Raw genomic sequence first — 23696 nt, 5'->3', positions numbered from 1 at the left:
CTCTCCTATCCCCCCTTCTCTCTCACCCTTTCTATCCTTTCCCCTTATATCTCTCTCCCCCTCTCTCTTTCTCTCATATCCCCTCTCTCTTTCTCTCTCCTATCCCCTTCTCTCTCACTCATTCTCTCCATCTCTCTCACTCTTTCTATCATATTGCCTAATTTACCCTAATCTCTCTCTATCTATCATATCTTCTAATTATTGTCTCCATCCCACCCTCTCTCTCTCTCTCTCCCCTACCCCCTTCCTCTCTTTCTCCTATGCCCTTCTTTGTATCTCTCATTCTCTCCATCTCTCTCTCACTCTTTCTGTCATATCCCCTAATCTCTCTCTCTCTCTCTCTCTCTCTCTCTCTCTCTCTCTCTCTCTCTCTCTCTCACACACACACACACACACACACCCTCTCTCTCTTTCTCCTATCCCCTTCTCTCTCACTCTTTCTATCATATCCCATAATCTCTCATAATCTCTCTCCCCCCTATCCCCCTCTCACACACACACACACACTCTCTCTCTCTCTCTCTCTCTCTCTCTCTCTCTCTCTCTCCCTCCCTCCTATCCCTCTCTCTCTTTCTCCTATCCCTTGCTATCTCTCACTCTTTCTATCATATCCTCTAATTCTTCTCTCCATCCCATCCTCTCTTGAGCTCTCTCTCATTCTCTTTGTCCTATACCCTCCCTCTCCCTCCCTCTCTCTCTCTCTCTGTCACACACACACACACACACTCTCTCTCTATCATATCCCTAATCTCTCTCTCTCTCTCTCTCTCTCTCTCTCTCTCTCTCTCTCCCCACAATCTCTCTCTCTCTCTCTCTCTCTCTCATATGCCCCCCCCTCTCTCTCTCCCCTATCCTACTCTCTCTTTCTCCTATCCCCTTCTCTCTCTCTCTCTCTCTCTCTCTCTCTCTCTCTCTCTCTCTCTCCCCCCACAATCTCTCTCTCTCTCTCTCTCTCTCTCTCTCTCTCTCTCTCTCTCTCTCTCTCTCTCTCTCTCTCTCTCTCTCTCATATGCCCCCCCTCTCTCTCTCTCCCCTATCCTACTCTCTCTTTCTCCTATCCCCTTCTCTCTCTCTCTCTCTCTCTCTCTCTCTCTCTCTCTCTCTCTCTCTCTATCACATCCTCTAATTCTTCTCTCCATCCCATCCTCTCTCTCTCTCTCTCTCTCTCTCTCTCTCTCTCACCCCTATTCACTATCCCTCTTTCTTATTCCCTCTCCCTCTATCTCTTTATCCTATCCTCACCGTCTCTCTCTCATTCTCTACATCACTCCCTCCCTCCTTCAATCTACCTTTTGTAGTAGTAATATAGAACCCAATCGAGTTATTTTTCCATATGGATAATGGAGTTAGAACTCTATAACCCGATTTGGTTATTGAAAACTGTAAATAAAACAACATGTCAACGGTTATTATGTTGTTTTAGTCTAGTCCACTAGATTCTATTTCTATTTCACATGTATTTCTATACTAGGTATGTAAGTGTAAGGTTTTTTGTGCTTAGAGATGCTAAATTTTATATTTTTCATGCATCAACATCTTATTTTATGTTAGTATCTAATGATTGAGCATAAATGCAAATTTGTTTAGTTTTTTATTTTATTGTTTATTTTATTCATGTTATTGTTTGTAGGGTAATTTGCATCTACAATCATTGGAAAGAATAAGAGAGAAATGATTGAAAAACGAGAGGTAGAAAAGGCAAAAACAAGGAAGTGTATGAGGAGATTACATGAAGGTATATCATCAAATGCTTCCAATGTAAGTGATGAAAATCTACTTATTGATATTGATGTCGCAAACACACCTAATTTGATAAACAAAAATGCTTAGCATACCCCAATTGAAATGATTATGAAAAATACACTTGCATCACCTGATGCCCCTAATGTGAAATCTCAAGTTGAAATGATGAATGCACATGATGTAAGTAATGAAAATATAGTGCATGCATGTACATCAACATCCCCTAGAGTAATTCGTAGAAAACCAAAGTTTGTAATTGACATTGATGAAAATATTTTGAAGCCAATGCATGATAAAATGTCAAAAATAAATTGTAGGAGAATTTCTCAAAGATTTGGAATAACTATTTTGAAAATTTAAATCAAAGTGGAAGATACCAACTTCTTGTTGAAATGGTTAAAAATATGAAATTTAGAGAGACAATTTGAATTTTGGGGTGAAGAACATATGAAAATAGTAGTGAAAGAAGCATTGTTAGAAATTTTTTTGATACATACCAATCCATTTGTTCAAAAACATGTACTAAAGATGCTAATACAAGTCAATAGGTCCTCACATAAACCATAATGGGAAAGGAAATGGCAAAAACTCGTATGGATAGAAAAATAAGTAAATCATTAAGGATAAGTAGAACAATGTTACTCAAAGTCTTAGTGAGGTGAGAGAAAATTGAGAATTCTAATAAGACTTCTTTTTGGTCATTCCAAGGTAGACTCCCACATAAGGATAAATTTATTGTTCATGCACTAAGAATATTAATAGAAAACTTTTAGCATGACAACACAAGGGCTTCACCAAACTAAAAGGGTGTTGTCAAAAGACAAATTGGAAAAGTAAACCATGAGCCACATGCAACACATTTTTTTGATGACTCAAACACAATTTTATGAAATGGTTCTTCAAAGATTTCCTTGAATTAAAATCAACCAAATGTTTTTGAGATGACAAAATCATTTTATGTTAAGATAAATCATACACGTACTACATGTTGTTGTAGGGTTCATGTTGAGTTTTCTATGTGTTATGATGTTTATCGTTATATATGTTGTACTTTACATACTAACAAAATATTGCAGGAATGTGGTATACAATTACCTCCTAAGTCACTAAGAGAATTTATTGTAGGTGTACTATGTAAACAAGATGATGAGTGCATTTATTATAAGACCATGTGTTTGAAAGGTTTTTGCCCTCAATGTGGTGGTTTGCAAAAGTTGCATAGATGCCTATGTCTAGATAGCACATATGAAATTGGTAAGACACTAGTTTGTCTTGGAAAGTACAAGTCTATTATAAATGGTGTTAAAGATGGAAAAGAATTAAAGAGGTGTGAGTTAGTGAAAAGTGATGTATGTATAGCTGATTTTATGAAAAAAATTCAAGAGAAAATAGTTTATGACTACATAGGTCATACACATAGAGCTAGATGGTTAGATGAGCAATTCAAGTTGTGTAAGGACACTTTTCCCTTGGGTATGATTGTGTCGGTTGTTGACTTCACTAAAATCTATACACTAAAATTTCAAAATAAAGTGCAACCAATGTATTACAACTCTATACAAGTGTCAATTTTTGCACACAACATTTATTCATGCACATGATAGCACAAAGGATGACACAAAAGTATTAAAAGAGTATCACTTCTATATCATCAATGATCGAACTCATTCATCAAAGCTTGTGCAAGGATGTTTTAGAGTTTTCTATGATAATTTGAGGGAAAGAGATGAAAGATACAATCAACATATTGTATGGTCAGACAATTGCACCACACAATTCAAGAATGCAAGAATATTCTATTAGTTGAGTAGGATGCATGTGATAAGTGGAGTGCAACATTTTTGGAATTTAATTGAGGTGGGACATTGAAAGGGAGAGCATGATGGTGTTGGAGCATGTGTGAAAAGAGACCTTAGTAGACAGGAACTAAAGTAAGAAGGTGGTGCAATATTAGAAAATGCTGAAATAATTGTCCATTGGTGAAATTCTATGATGGGACTAGTTAATATAGGTAAGTCTATGGTTTCTAGATATTTTTGGTTGATACATGAACCTAACATTGAAAATTTTCAATATTGTTGTACATTTATAGGATCTAGTGAGATACATTCATTGCGAAGTTCAAATGCAACGTCACTAGCTATTCACACTAGAAAGCTTGCATGCTTTTGATTTTCATTTATGCATCATTCATGGGATGAATGTGAATCAAAAGAGTGGGTTGACCAATGGTCTTGTAGATCTTTGCATCCAATTGATTCATATTTACTTCCTACAACACAACAACTCAACTAGGTTGAAGCATCAATAGATTTTGACCATGTATCTGACCTAGTTGAACCAAGTACTAAGTTATCAATTTAATACTTGGTTAAAATTAGATAACTTTCAATTTTGTCATTAACTTATCCTTCTATATAATGCAAGTCATGTATATGCAATTATTGCATATCACAATAATAATGAAGGAACATATTACTTTCTATGTTGGTGTATTGAGGCCAAAAAGAAATTGATAGCTATAGTCATTGATTGTGAAGATATTGAATACACAATAGGATCCATCATTATGACATGCATATGGCTTAGAAGGTAGTATATTTTTGTCCCCTGCCATGAAGATTTATTTAAGTCAATTTGTCATGTGTAATGTATCAATTTTCACTTTTAATTGTCTTTACAATTAAATCTAGGTACCCTATCAAGAATTCTACCACGTGGTTATTTGAGGATTTTGAGACACATAGACATATTCTTCATTACTCTAACCTTATTGTTGCAACAAATATTCAATTGATACCGTATTGTGGTAGGCCTCTTAACAAGAAGTTGCAAAAAGTATTTGAATTGATCACAAGGCAATACTTGATACAATAAGGGTTAGAGCTAATCCAGAAGGTTCTCTTGATTGATTGTGTGCTATATAGCTTAATCATTCTACATATGGTAGAATAATTTTGAAAATCTTGTATATATGTTATGCGAAATATTGCAACTTCAAAGTGATGTGCATATGTAGATGCCAAATTTTGTATATTAAAAAGAGAAGACATGTAACATGTGCATATTTGTATGCCATATTTTGTATAAAAATATGATAAGATATGTCACGTGTGCATATTTAGATGCCAATTTTTGTATATAAAATAGATAAGACATGTAACATGTGCATATTTATATGCCATATTTTGTATAAAAATCCGATAAGAGATGTCACATGTGCACATTTAGATGTTAAATTTTGTATATAAAAAAGAGAAGACATGTAACATGTGCATATTTAGATGCCATAAATATTCTTTTTTGTGGGTTAGATGATATCCTTAAAAATATTCAATTACCTTGAACTTATATGGATTTAGACGATTGTCCCTAAATTTCATAAAACATCAAGAAAATAAATTATAGATTTGGATACCCATTTGGCTTCTCTATAACATATGAAAATTTTGGATGGGTTGTTTTGGGTCGTGTCCTTGCTGTCACACTATATCACCCATTTTAAAGCTTAAAATAGCCCTCTGATTGGCACAAGGCATGATGATGATGTCATCATGAGGTCAATAGGGTCTACAAAGAGTTAGGGTTAGGTTTCTACCATAGCTAAGGTTTCTGGTTAAGTTTGAGATGACAGGAAGGTTATTTGACCAAATTGGTGAAAAGTTGCAAAAAAATGTAAAAGATGTATTGTGCAACTTTGCAACTTTCAAAAGTTGCTTGATAAAATTTTGGAATGAAAGTTGTGAAGTGTTGAAGAGGAGTCCTAAAGGGTGATTAACCACTCAACCACCCTATATAAAGCATGAGAAGAGAAATAGTGCAAAATGTTGTTAAAAAGTTACAAAGTGCAATTTTTGCAATTTCTTGCAAAAGTTGTGAAGAATGCACAACCAAGGGAAAAAGTTGGTTGGGAAACAACCAAATGATCTGGAGGAGTGTATATGTGTTGGAGATCATGATGCAGAGGCTAATGGAAGATTTTCAAAATATTCTTAGGAGAATGCTAATGTTTTCTTTTGTTTTGTAACAACACCTTACTCTTCCTTCCAAATGAATAAACTTTAGACCCTCAACCCACACTATAGACCTATCAGTGGTCAATTTCATCATTTCATACCCTCACTAGACTCTACAACCTCAATCCTCTTCCTCATCTCCATATCCATGCATTCAACCATGCCCCATGCTCTATGGTTGCCTTCAAACCAACCAACCCAACACCCCTCAATCTCTCCAGTAGGTGCTCCTCACTTTAAAATATCCTCAATACCTTCCAAATTACATATCCAATACTCCCCAAGTGATAGTTTTCAATGGTTAATCACCCACAACCATACTACCCTCTTCTAGGACTGTCCTACTAGCCTTGCCCAACAAAAAATTCATAGATTTCTCCAAATTTTCCCAAAAGATTTTCCAAAAAAATTGTATATTCAAATACCCTTTTCCAATTTATTAAACATAAGTAGAAATAAACCCCACTTGTTTTGCAACATCCCTTCCAAAAATTCTCGGTTTACTTTAAGATTATAGGCCTAATACCCCACATTTTCAAGGCAATCCTCTCATGGGTGTACTTCTAGACCTTTCCACTTTCAGTACCATCATGAAATGGATCTAATTAGAGGAATACACAACCAATTTAACTCTATGACACCTCTAGATATAAAAGCCCCAATTCGGACCCCAAAGCCCCAAAAATCTAGGGCTTGCTCAATGTTTGACCTCTCAATACCATGCCTACAAAATGAAAGTTGTTACACCATCCTTAGACTATTATAAGATGTATTCCATCATAAAAAGGCCCCTTCCAATGGCTAGATCTTCTACTGTTACACCTATGGCTCCATTTCATGACCCCAAAAGCACTCCAAATACCATCAAAATCCTCCAAACACTCCACCTGCAAACTCTCATCCTTTCCTGCATTCACATTGTATAGCTGGATTGGTATAGACTTAATCCCCCTTATTAAGGCACTAGTCCTATTAGCCCTTCCTTCCTCTAGAACCCTAACCCTTGCTTAGGATCTTTCTGTCACTCTTCCTTGGTTCCTACTAATGTTGTAGATACCCTCCATGTCCTTCTTGAACTTTCCTAACATATCTACTCACAACTATAACTATTCAAAACTCACTATCTTCAAATAGGGCTAATTAGGCCTATTTGCTTTAGGTCTATTAACATTTTATTTTATTCCATTTCTCCAAATCCTTCCAAACAACCTCATGGAAGACCTTAGGAATATGAAAGATATCTCCTAGCACTTCAAGAATCCTAATTTATAGAGCTTCATAGCATCCACAACCCTATTCACCCTCAAGCTCTAGTTTCCAGCCTATCTTTTAGGCCTCTAGATCAATTTTCACAAAAAAGCTTCTAGATCCTTTTAAACCTCAAATCAATATTTCCATCCAATTTCTCATTCAAGGTAACATCCTAGGTATTATATGCATGTCATTGGATTGACTCAAACTGATCATGGGCATGCTCTACAATAACATCTTCAAACTATCTTGACTCATCTGCTCCTAATAGTTAGCTTAGGGCATCATTCCATAGCTTGGAAACTAGTCAAAAAAATGAAAAAGAAAGAAAAAACATTGTTTACAATTCCTAACCTATTATCCCACAAGGTTTCACACATTTTCCATCGTGGATAATCAGGTTAGAACCATTATTGTGATAGCAACCCTGTGAATGGGAATCACAGACTAGTCACCAAGAAAATTCCTCAACTCCCTAATCTAATAACTTCAAACCAAGTTTGGATATGCAAAAGAAAGATGAAAATGTTGCTCTATCAATATTTGAAGTCAGGCCATTTGTCCCAACCCATACACATTCATACTAGGGCATTAAAGAACTGTGAAAATAATCATAAATGTTGTGATAGTCCATACAATAGGTACACACATGTGGAATTTGTCTGGAAACCTTCTAACCTTCCAAAATATGTTGTCCATTCTCATATACCTAAGAATGGGTAGATACAACTTCCCAAACCTCCATTTGCAACTTTTTGAAAAAATTGCAAAAGTTGCTCAAGCAACTTTGCAACTTTTGAGCAATTTTTCGTCTTGACATCTTTTGGTCAAATGGGTCCATCTAGGACTATTCTAGGACCCTAGTTAAGATTCCTAGGACCTATTAAGTAACCTAATTTCTTAGTTTCTCATCATTAACAACTTTTAACCTATTGAGCAACTTTTGACCAACTTAGGACCTAATAAGAAATGTTGGCTTTTCCTAGCAATCCACAACTGCTCTGTTAGCTCAGGTTGGTTAGGTTTAAGCTGTGACCAACCTCATTTCAACTACAATGTTCCTCCAAAGATATCAACCGCATTGAACAGAAGCATCCCTAAGGGTCTCTAAGTACCATTAGGTTGCAATCTTTGATTGGACATTTCTTTGAGCTCATACGAGGTATTGCCAAACTGTCAAGTGCTACAAGATCACATTATCTAGGCCTATAACAACATATCTCAATTTTTAGAGACACGATTTATTTTAGATTTGGGTTGTCATCAAGGATGAACTCACAATATAGCTTTCTCAAAAAATATAGAGGTACCTCATAATTATTACATGGTGGTAGGTCAAATACCATATATCACCTATCCCAAAAACATGTTCTCATCCTAGTATGATTGCACCAATGAATAGGAAAACTTTTGGTTGTGTGTAATAGGGAGTTGCCAGATATAGGATTAGTGAAAAGAGAACATATGGTACCTTTCTTTATGTCTTTATCTTTCACTTGTTGACATGATAACCCATCGTCATAAAATGCACAACACCTATCCCTCCATGTACCCCATTTTGTAACCTCCCTAGACACCTCATTTGCATTTTGGACCATTTGTTCAAGTGTATTCGCTAGGGTTGAGTGGTGAGAAAGTGTAGATGATTGCAACCTATTGACCATTTGGGTAATGTTAGAAAGATTTTGTGGTTGTGTCATGACGGATGGAGGAGGTCTTTCATCTCTCCCTTATTTTCTTGGATTCCTTGATGCATCTATATTAAAAAAAAATTAAAAACAATTACAAAACTCATAAATTACTAAACCACATTACAAAATTTGATAAAAAAATACATAAACGACAAATACAATGAAGAACTACCTCATTTGCAGGGTGCCATGGATGGAAATGTTTTTGTTTTTTTGTTTTTTTATGCTAAACCCAATTGAGTTTTGATGTTCTCCTCTACACTCCATATTGTTGTTGTTGTTTGAGGGTATAGAAATGCCCTCAAACGTGGATAATAGAAAATATATATAGTTTACAAAACCTGATCGAGTTATTTAAAGTATAATAGCCAGGATTGGATACCAAGCCTGTCCGACATTTCACTTTTAAATAACCCAATTAGGTTATTGAAAAATCGATCAGGTTAGTGAATTTTTTGCTTGTTTGGAGGGGTGTGTCCACTTTTTTGTACACCAACTTTGTGCACACACCCAAGTAGCTAATATCTTGAGTTTGTGAAGACATATTTCAGCCATGGTAGCAATAAATGTTGGGCTTGGAGAGCAGGTACTATAGTGTCTTCCAAGAGATGACTTTGACAATGAGGTATGCTAAGCACTCCTTCAAGATCCTCAAGATCCCTGATATGAAGAATACCAACTGGAGAGAGATGGATTCTTAAAAGATAAAAGTAGGATGTATATACCTAAGGATACAAAGATTCAAAAGATGAGACACATGTTGTCCCTTACTTAGGACATCCTGGAGTAACCAAGATGCTAGCTAATGTAACCTTTATACTTCTGGAAAGGCATGAAGAAGGAAATAATGGAATATGTGGAAGGATGCCTTGAATGCTAGACGATTAAGGAAGAGCACTGATTCTTGACCAATTTGTTACAACTAAATGAGGTTCTCGAATGAAAATAGAAAATATTCAAAATGGATTATATCCAAGGGTTACCCATGACACAAAACATGCATAATCCCATTATGGTATTTATGGATCAATTAACCAAGGTAGCACATTTCATCCCCAAAAATTTAATAGATGTAGTACCAAAAATAGCTCACAAGTTTGTGTGAGAGAATTTTTGACTTCACAGAGTCCTAGAAAAGATCATATTTGATAGATATGCTAGGACGACATTCATATTTTGGCAAACATTAGTTTAGCCCACCACCTAGAAATGGATGGCTAGATAGAAAGGGTAAACTAAATGTTAGAGGATCTCTTAAAGGTATATTGCATGGATCAACAATATCAGTGGAAGATGTATCTTTCCTTGGTTAAATTTTCCTATAACAACTTATATGATCAATCTTCTATAAAGATGACACTGTTTGAGGCCCTACATGGGCTATATATAGAACCCCTATAAGTTGGAACAAAATTGAGGACTAAATCATTGTCCAGCTCGAGATGCTTCTAGAGATGGAGGAACATGTAGTTTACATCTCTTAAAAGCTAGAGGATGTGAATGACCGAGAGAAAATTTATGTAAATTCAAAGAGGATTCATAGGGAATTTTTTAGTTTGGTAAGAATGCCAAATTAGCCCCAAGATATGTGGGACCCTTTGAGGTGTTGGAATTTGTAAATCATGTGGCCTGTAGAATTGCTCTACCTCCAACTCTTGCCAAAATGCAGAATGTATTTCATGTTTCTTATCTTAAAAAATATGTAACTAGCCACGAAAATGTTATTGAATTGAATTATCTTGTAGATGTGAGAGCAAATAGTGGTGGAAATAGAGCCACTCAGAATAATTGAGGTGTGTAAGCTTCACTTGTGAAATTGAGATATCACCTAGTGCAATTTTTAGTGGAACTAGTATGCTAAAGAAAATGCTACTTGGGAAGATTATGATGAAATCTTCCAAAAAATTTCACATTTATTCTAAAAACTTGAATTATGAACAAATTTTGATTCAAAAATTGATACAATGATAAATATGATGTAAATGGGGTAAAATTTGTTTATTTTCTTTTGTGCATTTAAAAAATTCATCGAGGATGATGAATAATAGGGGGAGGGTGGCAAGGTGGGGGGTGTTTATGTTACATCCCAAATTTTTGCCTAATTGAAAATATTTATATAGTTGTTGAGTTTTCATGTGATGTCAGTTGACAGGTAAAATTAGTTATGATCGTGTGAAATGGTAAGATGGTTAATCGTTACAATTTCATGTAAAGATTACATGTTAGTTAATCATTATGATGTTATTATATTGTGATCTTGAAACCTTAGAAAGTTTGTTATTTAATATTAATTCATGGGAAGTGAAATGGTGGTTAGTTGTTATGATATTTAATGAAAAATACTTTTCATAGTACTTGTGATTATTTTGAAGAGTATGATATCATCGTGGAGAATTTATTTTCTTGGAGCAGCACATCGAAGGGGGGAAGCATTGCTAGAGAGGAATTGGCAAGGGAAACTAAACCTATGAGTCAACAAGTATGAATTTTAACCACCGAGGCTAAGGGTAAATGACTAAGCAAGCAAGAGTATATTTGGGACTACCAAAGAGGATCAATGAACTTAAATTAAAATGTGTTACTTGATGAATTTGGGTGATTTTAGAGCTTCATGTGATTTCGCCATACCAGTATATGCTTGCATATGTATATGTATACGCATGTGAATTAGAATAAGACGTATGTATACACCCACTTGATATAAGACATATATGCTAGATATGTTCTTATAATATTACACATGATATTATTATATTATGATATTAGCATGAGTTAATTTTATTCCTTAGCAAGAGTTTAATTATTCAACTTGAGTAGCCATATTTCTATACTTCATTTCATCGGGTCTTATAATATTTCAATGACCACTTTAATATTATTGCCACATTGAGTTGGTGGCCTTTTATCTTGTAACTCCTCACCACATTCACAATCTTTCTCGTAACTGAGAATGCAACTAAGAATGATAGATTTATGAAAAAAATAGCTCATTTAGAATACAACATTCTTACCTTCAAGAGAAAAATACCACCACCTGTGTTCATAATTACTTCTGCTCTTTCTTGCTTCTCATTCTTCTTTGCAAGTTCCATATATTTATCTAGCAAACATACCATCCTCTATCTCCATTCTATATTTTAGATGATACTTTTGCCTACTTCAAGTGTTGCTTGTTTAGCTTTAGTATTTCAGTGCTAAACTTCCTGCACAAGAAAGTCAATAGCCAATTGATACCATATTTTTCATAGCAATCAATGATCATGAATTCATTGAATTCTAGCATTGCTCATGAACCTTTCGAGACTTTTGCTAAGGCTGACCTCTAAACAAGTCATGAAAACATCGTTGCCAAACTTTATATTTTTCTTTTAAATGATATAGTTAGACATAGTTGAAGCCTATTTTTGGAAAGTTATAATAATGTTGTTAGATCCAATCAAGATATGATCCAATGTCTTCTTCTATGTATAAAGTTGTAAGAATGCTCCAGCACTATGGCATTACTCATGTAAGAAATATTCTTTCTAGAATCATGAATAATTGGAGTGCAAGGTTATATAGGGATATATTAAATATATCCCCTGAGATAAGAGATTGCACCATTGTCAATCAAGAGTAGATTTTCTATAATTAATTATCTTTTTATAATGCCAAGGCATATGTCGGGTAGATGCAATGGTTATGAATACAAAATCTGTTATATCCACCCAATGATTCATCGAGGAAGACTAGCATGGTATAGATGAAGGGTGTGAAATGAAAACCATTAAACTATGGTGTGTTCTTGCATGATAAAAGAAAAGAACAATCAGTAACTTTACCAAATAATAAGAGATGTTGAAGTCTAAGTCAGCTCATGATAGTCCATGGTATAGCCTTGTTGTCAAGTAGAACGGTGGATGATCTAGTACATAGTGCCCTCACAAATCCTTGGCCAAGGTTGGTTAGTGGCATGCTTGCTCTTGAATTCACTAGAGGTTGGGGTTTCTAGCAATTGGAAAATAGGTATATGGAAGGTATTCTAAACCTAGATGAATGTTTAGCTGACAATCTAATACTAGGATGCTTAGTGGTTGGGCAGTGGTGTCCCAGGGATACTTAAGAGTCTACAGTTGGAGGTTAAGCCCTTGATAATTATTCTCCTCTCCTCTAATAGCCAAGTTGCACAACTCAAGGTTAAAGTCTATATGCAAGACAACTACAATTCAAGTATTTTACTTTATTTTTCTTTACGTTTTGCATTTTCAATTGGACAGTATGGTTAAGATTAGTTTCTCTAAATCAATTATTTCTTTCCTAAATATGTATAAATGGAAATGAAAGGATTATCATGCATATACACTAATTAGAACCCTAACCGATAATACCAAGTATTTAATATATTATAACCCTAACCATAATCCTATTCCTCATCCTAACCCTTATACTAACAAGAATACTAACCATGATTCAAATCTTACTATAACCATAATCTACACCCAAACCATAATTCTAATTTTTATCCTAAGACTGAATTAAAAGATTAAACACTAATCATAGTCATAATCCTAAACTAAAATAAGATCATAATACAAACCCTAAACTCAACCTCAACCCTAACATGTTGTATAAGCCTTAACACTAATAAAAATGATAACCCTAGCTATACTTCCAACCATGATATAAATCCTATACCTTACCATAGCCCTAACCATAATCTTCATCCTAAAATAAGTGACAAACCTTTAACTCCAACCATAATCCTAACTACAATTCTATTCATAAACCTTAAACCATAATTATAATCTTAACCCTAGTCAAAGACCTCACTCTAATGCTAGTCATGATGTAATATTACATGTAAACCTAACTACTAACCCAAAATTTAAATTCTAACCCCAACCATAATTCTAGTGCTAGACAACATTATATCTTAAACCTAAACCAACCCTAACCATAGTCATGTTTTGACCAAAATCCTTATCCTAACCCTAATCCAAATTAACACTCTAATTCTAATCATAATTCTAAACATGATATAAATCTTAGACCTAACCCTAATTTGAACTATACTAATCATAATGTTTGTGACATAAACTCTTATCCTAACTCTAACCCTAATCAAAACTTTTACCTTAACCATAACATAAATTGTAAGCCTTAACCATAACATAAACCATAAGCCCAACCATAATCTTAACAATTGAACCTAGACCCTAACCCTCATCAAAGCTATATCTTTTATTATAATTCTGATATAATATGTATTAATTAATTGTATGTCTTTCATGTTGCGTACTATTAGCCTATATATATTCACCTAAATGCTAAAAGATTAGATAATCGTAAATTGCTGATATGCTACGTGGATACCATATTAAAAATTGAAGGTTTTGACTCCAAAGAGATAAGGCCCTGTAAAGACACGTTGAAGAGAGATGTCACAGTCCATTTTTGACGTGATTGTCTGTCGCCCCAATGAATCCACTCAGCCTTCAGGTACGGACTTTGGCTTCTATAAGTGGATATTCTCCGACATTGAAAAGGAGACTTTGGTAGATATAGTCACAAGTATAGTTTTTAGTGTGATCGAATCAGTTAGATTATAATTATCTCAATAGTCCGTGTAACGTGACTGAAAACAGTGAAGAATATTGATTAAAAAAGAGATTAATTTGCAAGTCAGAATTACATGGCCTCCACAAATGGGAATGAAATAACTGTGTTAAAAGATTGGTCCTTTAAACTTGCACACGCACAACAGAGATAAATCTCAATGTCTTTTTAATTCATGATATGACATTGTCCTTTCAAATAATATTATCTCGTGCAAACCTATTTGTCTTATTGCAACCAAGACTCGGCACGCATTTGTACAAATTTGACATTTTTAACAAATTAAATAAAGATAACAATAATGTCTGTTTCTAAAAATAATTGAACTAAACGACACACAAAATTGTCATATGTCTTGTCATATGGAACAAGAGTATTTTAGAATATTAAATCTCTATCTTCATATACGGAAAAAAAAAAAAAAAAAGGCAAAGTCTATTACTCTTCGATTTGTAGAGCTTATCTACAATAGTCATCTAAATAGAATTTGAGATTGTGATCTCTTTCTAGAACACAAGTTCTCCACCACAGAAAAATGTATAACAGATAACAGACAACAAAAAGATTGTCTCATTTTATTACTATGATATAAACTAGCTAAAAAAATCTTCAAGTCTGGTCCACCAATCATGATTAGTCCTACACAAATATGATAATATCCATATAAGAGCATAAATATTGAAGGCAGCCAATCACAAAATTCTATAACAGAGAAAAAGATATTATGTAGCAATTAAAATCTCGTTGAGATCATAAGACAAATGATCACTGCTTACCATATCCCAGGGGGCTCGCTGTTACATCAGGCATATTCAGCTGGCCCTCATGAGAGAGGGTTTCAAGTCCAGACGTCTCAGAGCATTTGCTGCAGAAGACATAACCGACACAATAAAACATATTGGCATAGATATATATCAGAAATCCATTGTTCATAAAACCCATCTACCATAAAATGATCCACTTACTAATAATTTTACATAAAGGTGATCCATTAGAACATTCCCAGGAACACTGTAAAAATTACCTCCGGCTTGTAAATGTTAATCAGACAATCCATTATAATAAAAAAAAATCTGGAATTTTAAAAAAAATTGAAAACCCAAAAGTCATTCAAAAACCAAATCACCAATAAGATTTTAAAGAAAAGTAGGACTGGCCATGATGGGCCATAAGAAGCTTCACAATCACCTGGATTCCTTAGGAAGCCTTATTTTGTTTTGCAGGTAATCTTCCATGGTACACTCCTTACAATCTTAAAGCTTAAATGGCTGATAAAGGCCTGCAGGCCATGTGGTTATACAGGGGAGTTTTCATTTACTAAGCTGAAATATTGTTTGTTATTATGGAGTCAAAGCCCACAAAACAACTTGGCCTATTTACTTAAATTTAGTCCAAACTGGATTCATAATGAAAATTCAATTTCATTCACACAGACAAATTTAAGCCACCTATGGTAAACGCACAATCATCGCAAGGATTTGGAAAGCCTATCATGAGAGAATATGATAAACCATCCAATGGCTTGGTCAGCTGGGAAAAGCAAGCTCATAGGTAGGCTTGGTTTTGATCGAATGGTATTCAGAATTCTATATGCCTTGGATGGCATCAAAGGGAAATCTCATGCTCAGGGCTGAGGGAACTCAGTCCAGAAAGGCCCTTGATGGAGTCTTTGATTTTACCCTCTACACTACAAAGGGTTTAGCCCAAAGATGAGGGAAAGCTTGAGCACTGCAGGATTTGAATAGGGTCAAATCTTTCATTGTAGTTTGTACCCAATCCAATCCAGAAAAGTTGCTCAGAGGCGAAGTAACCTAATACACAAAGGGCTTGGATGAACAGTTGCTCGGAGATGAAGGAACCCAATACACAAAGGCATTGGGTTCTGCATAAAACAAATTGAAAAATCTTTCAGAAAACAACAACCTGCCCTGTATACAATAGCCTTGCATAGTAACCCTGTAGTTCTGGGTTGGATCCTCTGGAAAACAGTAAACCACATAGAATCTAAGAGCCAAACTAAACAAAAAAGAAATACTCCTTGACTCTACCCTTTCCAATTCAGAGCAGTCTTACTCAGATCTGAATGATCTGATACAAAAAGGCAAGCGTCCTCTACAAAACAAGAAAAAAATCAAATCTTTAATTGTATCCTTTCAAATTTAGAGCAGTCTTGCTAAAAGCTAAAGGAATCCAATATATAAAGGCCTTGGATGGGGTGAAGGATCCTCTGCAAAAGAAAAAGAAAGCACCATCGCATGAGCTGATAGATTCTTTATAAAATTAAAAAATACTATAAAAAAATAGGCAAATTAAACTAACAAAGCCCAATCTTCGATTCTATGCTCTGTGATTTAGAGCATTCTTATAGCTGAAGGAACTGAATACATAAAGACCTCGGTTGGGGGGAAGGATCCTCAACAAAACAAAAGCCACCATTAAATGGAGTGAAAGATCCTCTAGAAAATAATAAATCATCCTGAAAGCACTAATCAAAAACCAAAAAAATCAAATTTTTGACCTTACCCTCTCAGATTCAGAGCAATCTTGCTTAAAGCGAAAGGAATCCTATATATAAAGGCGTTGGCTGGGGTCAAGAATCCTCTGCAAAGGAAAATAAATAAATACCATTCCATGAGGTGAAAGATCCTTACAAAAACAACAAAATACCATGCATACCATAGCCAGACTAAACCAAAGATGACCAATCTTTGATTGCCTCTGAAATTTAGAGCAGTCTAACTCAGATCTGGGGCAATCCAACACATAAAACCCTTCATTGGGGTAAAAGATCCTCTACAAAACAAAAATCAACATTAAATAGAGTGAAAGATCATGTACATACAAGAGCCAAAGTACACCAAAAAAGTCCAATCTATGCCCTTGATTGGGGTAAACGGTCCTCTACAAAACAAAAACTACCATTAAATGGAGTGAAAGAGCTGTGAAAAATTATAAACGATCCTATATAGAAGACCCAAACTAAGCCAAAATAGTCCAGACTTTAATTGTACCCTCTCCAATTCAGAGCAGTCTTGCTCGGAGCTGAAAGAACACAATACAATCTTTAAAAAAACCAAAAAAACAACCATTGCATAGATGAAGGCTTCTCTAGAAAACAATAAACTAAACCGGAAGAAATCACTGATAGTGACCACATACACACCTATCATGTCGACGGTAACAGTTTCATCATGCACAAAGGTTACAGTCCTCGATTTAAGATTGATCTCAACTGCTGCAACTCCGGGAGTATCCTTCAGACGATCGATCTGTGCTCTGTATCTCTGCTCCTGGTATATGCCTCCAACTCGAAAGGTGCTTCTATTCGTCATTTTGGGGATTCCAAAATGCAGTAATTGTGGTGGTGGGAAGTGAGCTTGCCGAGTAACTAATACTGCTTCAAACGCTTTAGGGCACAAGAGAACTGCACCTTGTGGGAAAAAATGAAAGAATGTGAAGGTTTGTGAGCGTAGAACAGGGTATAATGGTGGAAGAGAAAAAGAATCTCAAAAGCTTCTGTGGAGAGGATACCGGTGGAAAAATGAAAAGATATCAAGCGCTTGTGGGTGTGGAGAGGACAGGGGATACTGGTATAAATAGGAAGAATTTCAAGGGTTTGTGGATGTGAGAGACCTACAGCTTGGTGGAAAAGGTAAAATAATTTCAAGGTTTTTTGTGGAGAGGACGTGGTATACTGGTGGAAAAAATGGTAAAATTTCAAATAGCTGTGGGTGTTAGACAGGAGATACTGTTTCTCCATCCAAGGCATATAGAGCGTCATTTCGATGAAAGAATTTCAAAGGTTTGTGGTTATAAGACGGGATCTTGCTGGTTAAAAGAAAGGAAAGAATGTCGAAGGTTCAAAGGCTTGTCGGTGTGAAACAGGGGATTTTACTTCTCCATTCAAGACATAGAGAGCTAAAATTTGGGGAAACAAAGACGAAAGAATTTCAAGGGCCAAAGGGTATACGACAGGAAATACTCTCGGAAAAACCCGAAGAATTGCGAAGGTCCCTTTCTTCCGCGTTGCCCTCCGTCTGCATTGTGCCGTGAAAAGAAAGAAAGGGCAAAAGGGCGGAACTGCCATAGAAAACCCCCGGAGAATTAGGTCAAATTCATCCTCGCCCTAAAGTGAAAACGGTTCATCCCCAACCTCCCTTCTGCTAGAAGAAATGGGAAACGAAAATGGGCTCTGATTTTAAACATCAGATTCGTATTTATCTGAATTTCAATTTAATTTCTACATAAACCGAGTCAATTGGGCGCTATAGTAACGGGGATTAAGAAGATGGATGTCATAATTCTATATTTAATTTCGACAATCAAATCCGGCTCAGAAGAACAGTTGGTCCAAGAACTTGTATAATTCCGTTGTGATTCCTGATGCATCGCAGGTTACTTGTGTGCCAAGGAACATGATATGATATATAAATTAAGCCATCTATCCGTTACAAAAGATCCCGCGGGAAACTTGTATTTGGAATTTTTTACCACCGACGTATGTTAGGGTTTATCAAATTCATCGCAGCCGCTCATAATGTATCTATCCACCTCAAAACAATCCCACAATCCTCAAAACTAAGATTTAAACATTTTTTCTATTTATAAGTATTATAAATCGCCAGCTGTCACTTAAATCAGGAACGTCAATTAAGTTAAACCCTTAATAGCAATCCAAATTCAAGTACTGTTAATTAAAAGGACGGCTGTACTCACCTGTCCTCTATCAGGAAAGCTGTGGTGCGGTTTAAAGTTAACGGCCTTTTTAACGGCTTTTTAACAACGCTAGAGGCAGGGGAAATAAAAGGCTGCCGCTATCCTCCCTACAAACTGCATGGTTGATCAAATTTTAAAAAATCAAAATATCATCAGTTTTCTCAAAATTTTAGCATTTGATCTTCAGTTTGTAGTCAATTTTTATTTTTTTTGAAAAAAAATCACTTTATTTTTGTGAATCTTGGAGGAAAAAAAAAAGACTTTATTTTGTCTTTAGTGCACTTTGTTTGGAGATCATCCCAGTACCCAAATAAAATGGACATAATGTGCCTTTTAAAGAGCTGAATGTAATTTGTAATTTAAATTGAACTAACGGTGGACATAACTCTATTAGTTCCTCCCATGGCAATTATTCAATTCATGAGATGCACTAAAAATATTTATTGAAGGTCGTAAGTTTGTTTCCATAGCCTAAACTTCTTTTTTAGTATTTGTAAAAATAAGAAAAAACTATTTGTCTAAAATCTTATTGGCAAGAAGCAAAATGTATTTTTGAAACAAAAAATTAGAAGATTTTTTTAAAACGAAATTCATAATGGTTACTTTGAGTACTAATATCATCATAGTTCTAATTGATTGTGCAATTAATGCTAGTTCTTCTATGGTTAGTGTAATTAATGCTCCTCCACTTGGTAGAATAGTGAGGAATCCTATGTTCACCAAGAATTGCATGGTTGAGGCAATTAGGGTATGAGATAAACATTGATGAGGTTGTTGCTTCCATAACAACACTACTAGATGAACCTATTGACAAGGATGTTGAGCCATTTGACACATGAAACAACAAAGATCAAAATCATGATAGAAACTAAAGTGTCTAAGATGGAGGGAAAGAGAAAGAAGATGATAAAGACCTTGAAAGGTACATTTGGTGAGGTGCCATTACAGATTACACAGGGCAGAGCTGATGACTTGAGTGGTGATGAAGAAGATGATGATAATGAAGAAGAAGAAGAAGTAGTAGAAGGTAAAGGAAAATTAATAGTGGTTGTCGAGCTGCAGGAAACTAAAGACAAACAAATTGTTGTTGTCGAACCCAAGGTAAAGAAGAGTTTAAATAAGACTATCATAGAACTAATACCTACACCACCAAGGGTGACAAGACAAAGGACCAGGGAAAATAGTACTATAGTTGTCAAGCCTCAGAAGAAAGGTGTTGTCAAGATAACCAAGCGACTCAAATTAGAATCTCAACAAAGAGGAAGACAACCTCATAGGGATCCGAGCTAAGAAAACCTATGAAGAAACCAAGGAGAAGGCTCATAGTTAGAAAGGATGATGAGGAAGAGGGAGAAGAGAGGACCAAGTCAGATGACTTGAGTCAATTTAGAATTTCTACACACAAGAAGCCCCAAGACTTAGATGAGGTATGTGAGAACATAAGGAGTAGAGTAGGATTACCTGGATTCTATTACATAAACTATGATACATTAAGTAATGCTAAAAAAGTAAGGTAGAAGAATCAATCTTGGGCATGATGGTGAATTTTAAGTAGACACCTATAGAGTTAGGAAAGATGATTCCCAAGGAGTTGTGTGATAAAATTTATGCAAAATGGAAAGGAGCACTAGTAATTGAGAGACAAATAAGGGAAGCCTCATTGGCCCAGATTATACCTGAATTGATCAAGCAGTGAATATGTTTAGCCATGAGAAATATTAAAAATAGATTTGTACCCAAAATCAGAGCATATTTGTTACTGAAGAACATGGTAGAAGAGGTAGTTCAAGAAAGCAAGATGACATGGAAGAATATTTATGGTTTAGTGTTTGATTATGAAGATAGTAAGGATGGGGAAGAGAAGGAGGCAGCCATAGTTCAGTTACATAACAAGAAGGATATCTATGATGATGTCGAACAATTAGTCGACACAATTCACAAGATCACTCAAGAAAGTGTGATGTGGACTAAAATAGTCACCATAGAGAATGAACCTATAGAAGATATACTGAAAGATGGGACTAAATCAAAGGAAGAGCCAAAAAAGACTACACTGACTGAGATAGAACATAAGGAGAAAGCTCCTACACAAATGTCAACAAAAGAAGTGTTGATGAACACTAATCATATGTTAGTGCAAGTTAAAGAATATCCAAAGATTGACACACAAGTAACTTCTTAATGAATAGAATCATCACCCTTTTCTATTCTCACTTTGAATCCAATTGAAAGTCAAGTAAATATAAATGTGAGTGTTGCCAAGCAACAAATTGTGTTAGAAAATGAAGACAAACATGCACCAGAACCTAAATAGACAAATGATGACAATAAGGGCAATGCATATATAAAGTCAAAAGGAGAGAAGAAGGAAGAGAGCTCACATGTTCAAGTAGATCAGTGTACTGCAAATGTGACAACAAGTGCCTCAAAACCTCAGATTGAAGGAGAAAAGGAGGTTGTACAACCAAGTTCAACCATTGAATGCATTTCCACTAGTGAGAAGAGTAAAGGTGATACACCTAAATAGCAAGTGACAGCCACTGGAGATAAACAAACAAATGAGGATCAAAGGACAAAAGGAGTTGAGGAGTCACAAAGACTAGGTGTAGAAATTCTCACGCAAGGTCTACAATTGTATGTGTCGAGCACCAGTAGCTCGGATTCAAAGGGGGAGAAATCCAAGTAAAGAAAATTGAAATCTCCTTGAGGAATACAAGGTAATCTTGTAACATTTGATAAAGTGATTGCTATTCCTAATTGGGACACAAATAATTTAACTTATGATTAGATGAATACACTTCAAGATTTGTTAACCAGGAAGACCAAACAGGAAGAGATGAGAAGGGAACAATAGCAGTAGGAGGTACCACATGAGATCAAGGATATATTACTTGAAATAGTTTTTGTTGATAATTTGAATGCACAAGCTTCAATCATTGAACAATTGGTTCAAATAGTGGAAAGACTGAATGATCCAGAGATTCATACAAATGAGAAACTTATGCAATTGTTTGAGAGAAAGTTTGAGAAAAAGGTCATGCAAAACATTGTAGTTGAGATAGCTATTAGATAGGTAGAACTTTCAAAACTTGTAGATAATTTGGAGAAAGTAATTCAAAATGTACATATATTGTTTAGAAAGTTATGTGATTTTTATATATTCATAAAAGCAATATAAGCACAAATTGATAAGAATGAAGTCGATTTGTGGTATAATGCAAACACACTGAACATGAATGCAAGTTCTATTTTAATTCATTTTCATAAGTTGGTATTTTTGCAAGGAAAACAATTTGAATTGATGACAAAAGACAATAGATTAAGAGAAAAGCTTATATCTATTCAAGCTATGTTGACACCTCATTTGGAGGTAATGTAAATGCATTTATAGAATGCTAAAGAGTTATAAAGAGGGATCCTAATATGTCTATAGCAGATAGTATGGTTGATCTCATGCCAAAATTGGAAATTGGAATTCAAGCATAAAGTCTTTAAGGACCGTTTGGGATAGCAAATTAGAAATGATTTTGCAGATTCATAAACTATTTTTGGACAAGTATTGTTTAACCCCTGCTAATACTCCACAATAAATGTGACAAAAAAAGGGGGGAAATATGTATGATCAAGCACAAAGGGAAATACAAGAATATATATCAAGAGACAAAAGTAGAACATGTATATAGCTGCCAAAGCCGAGTCAAGGTATGGAGCACACCCTAAGGGGGAGTTTTTGCAGATTTTGAAGTTTGATATGCATAAAATATTGATCATGATAAGTGTTTTTGTAACTAATGCCAAATGGAGGGATTCTTGGCCCTAAAAGAAATATTAGTATTGTCTATTAGTGCAAAACACTTAGTCCTTACCTAGGAAATGTTGGTCATTCAAAATTGTAGAGCCAAGCAAGTAAATAGTAAAGTGTATATAATTAGTTCATATTGAGCAATAGTTAATGTTGAGTACACATGAGAGTTTCTTATCAATTTAGTTAATGTCGAGTGATTCAAGATACAATGAATGTTGAGCAAGATAGAGGGACTTTCAGTATAAGTTGAGCAGAGCTAAAGCCAAGGGATAGCATGAGGAATAGGCATGACTGAGGATCAAAAGACTATTAGTGTTGAGTAAGGTAGTTTTTGTATATGACTTTGTAATGGCACAAAATCTTATGTAAATAATTTATGTCGAGTTGGAAGCGTGTTCTATGAATAAAGGAGTTAATTACATTTGTTGTTGAAGATCATTAATACCTATGAAAGGTAATCAACCAATCAAAAAAGTAGAATGACCAAGCGACAAAAGGGATGAATCTAGATCATTGATCATGATCTAGAATCTTCATTGAACAACTATTTAAGGAGGGTTTTAGACCTAATTCACAGAGGTTGCAAATTAAAAGTTTGGATGCAAAGTTTTGAGGTGAATTAGAGGTAAAACATAGGGGCGGTCGAGTAGTGCATTGAAGATCAATCACATAGAGGTGATATTACATTGGTTAGAGGAGATTTTTATGAGCATTCTAGTGCAAATTGAAGGATCAAGGTACTATAACATTCTAACTTTTATTTTAGGGTAAATCTCTTAATAGAGTGGTCCTAACAGGCCTATGTAAATCTCCTAATTGAGTACTCTCTTATTTGTGATGTTAAATCCTTTAATCAAAGAGGACCTAACATTCTTGTAA

General features: G+C 35.1%; 1 long non-coding RNA gene across 2 annotated transcripts; it reads right to left on the bottom strand.

The window, feature by feature from the left end:
* Positions 1–11692: 11692 nt before the first annotated feature.
* LOC149536074 (uncharacterized) lies at positions 11693–18869 on the bottom strand. 2 transcript variants are annotated; one of them, XR_016356851.1, is made up of 3 exons: positions 17460–18716; positions 15073–15161; positions 11693–11904 (listed from the first exon to the last, which is right to left on the bottom strand). It is a non-coding gene; the product is annotated as an uncharacterized LOC149536074 (long non-coding RNA). The 2 variants fall into 2 exon arrangements; XR_016356850.1 differs by lacking the exon at positions 11693–11904 and adding an exon at positions 14714–14935 and having other exon boundaries at positions 17460–18869.
* Between the last annotated feature and the right edge of the window lie 4827 nt (positions 18870–23696).

The sequence above is a fragment of the Cupressus sempervirens genome, chromosome 10 (genome assembly GCF_028749045.1).
Source record: "Cupressus sempervirens isolate cs-2001-9-10 chromosome 10, ASM2874904v1, whole genome shotgun sequence".
Lineage (NCBI taxonomy): Eukaryota > Viridiplantae > Streptophyta > Pinopsida > Cupressales > Cupressaceae > Cupressus > Cupressus sempervirens.
Note: the sequence above shows the minus strand (reverse complement) of the source record. Positions and strands in the feature narration are given on the sequence as shown.